Source organism: Trichechus manatus, unplaced genomic scaffold (genome assembly GCF_000243295.1).
Source record: "Trichechus manatus latirostris isolate Lorelei unplaced genomic scaffold, TriManLat1.0 scaffold00045, whole genome shotgun sequence".
Lineage (NCBI taxonomy): Eukaryota > Metazoa > Chordata > Mammalia > Sirenia > Trichechidae > Trichechus > Trichechus manatus.
Window position 1 is genome coordinate 2229543 of NW_004443981.1, and position 1988 is coordinate 2231530.

Consider the following 1988-nt stretch of genomic DNA (forward strand, 5'->3'; position numbering starts at 1 on the left):
ATGTTATCCATGGTTTTTATGATCCATACAGTTAAATGCTTTTGTGTAGTCAATAAAACATAAGTAAACATCTTTATGGTATTCTCTGCTTTCAGCCAAAATCCATCTGACATTAGCAATGATATCCCTCATTCCAAGTCCTCTTCTGAATCGGGCTTGAATTTCTGGCCGTTCCCTGTCGATGAACTGCTGCATCTGTTTTTTAAATTATTTTTAGCAAAATTTTACTTGTATGTGATATTAATGATATTGTTAGATAATTTCTGTATTCTGTTGGCTCTCCTCTCTTTGGAACGGGCACGTCTATGGATCTCTTCCAGTCCGTTGGCCAGGTAGTTGTTTTCCAAATTTCTTGATACAGACAAGTGAGGTTTAATCCTCTTAAATGTCTATCCTTCCTTCTAAATCATCTCAGGGTTAAAATATGGCTACCTACCCACTAAAGAAACAATTATGCCATCCCATACTCTTTGGGGGCTACCTTTTCAGTAGCCCCCACCTAATAGTAGTGGAGACACTGACTGGACTCTTCTTGGCAACCCTGATTGGACACAATGAGTGCCCTTGATAAGCCACGACAGCAACACCATAAATTACAGGCCATGTGGTCACACAGCCCATGTCCATTGGCTTGGCAGCAAAAGCTGGAAAGCTTAAAACTACTTTTTTGGGATTCTCTGGTAGCTGGAGTCATAGATACAATTTTAGGATCAGCAGTCGTGTAAAATTTGGAAGGCAGAAATGGGGCAGAGGCTCTCTTCTGCCCTTTCCTCTGCAAGCTTGGTGTTATAGATTGAATTGTGTCCCCCTAAAATGTGTTCTGTAAATCCTAACCTCTATGCCTGTGATTATAATCCCATTTGGGGATGGGTTGTCTTTGTTATGTTAATGAGACAGGATTAGTGTAGAGTGTGTTTTGAGTAAATCTCTTTTGAAATATAAAAGAGACTAAACAAGCAAGCAAGTGAGCAGAGATGGGGTTAGAGAGATGCCAAGACCTATGGTGATCTCCGAGGAACCAGGAAGCAGAAGCTGAAGAGACAAGGACCTTCTTCCAGAGCTGAGAGAGAGAGAAAGCTTTCTCCTACAGCCATGCCCTGAATTTGGACTTCTAGCCTCCTAAACTTTGAGAAAATAAATTTCTGTTTGTTAAAGCCTTCCACTTGTGATATTTCTGTTATAGCAGCACTAGAGAACTCAGACGCATGGTCATGGAAGCATCTAGTTTTTCCATACCAGAGTTTTCAAAGGACCAAACGACTTGGAGCAGGCAGCTCTAGTGGAGGATTTCTGACTGTGGTAGCTCCCTGACTGTGGTAGGTTCCAGACCATGGTTGTAGAAGCATGGTTCTGAAGGAGCCAACATACATTATATTTGGGTGTCTAATCCACGTACCAAGTAAACTGTTCAGGCTGTCAGTTTTGAGTGGCGTTCAGGTAAGAGAAGGCTCTCAAACTGATCCAATGGCAGCAGCTCTGCAACTTGGCTCTTATGATCCAGATTATCTCATGGTGCACAAAGTGCCTGTTGTAGGCGGGGAGGCTCTATGGAGATTCACCACACAGGATTTAACTGTTTTGGAATAAAGCTATGTCCACTTTGGCAAATAAAGATTCTTGCTGAATGCTTGATCACGGAAAACAAAGTGATCAGGTGACCTGAACTGTTCATCATGAACTGGGTACACTCATGATGCACTAATCTACAAAGTTGGCAGTAAGTGGAGGTAGTATGTAGGATATTGAGCCTGAGCAGGTTCTTATGGTCCAGGGTACATGAGCAGGTGGCTCACACCCCCATAGCACCTCTTCCTGTTGCATATTTCCTCAGGTATACCCTCGGGGGAGATCTATAGCCACCGAAAAAGATATAGATATAAGAAAACGAAATAGAGCCTGGTTCATGGATGGCTCTGCATAATAGGCAAGCCCCATCTGATAGTGGATTGCTCCAGCTTTACAGACTCACTCAAGGTGGGGATTGGCAA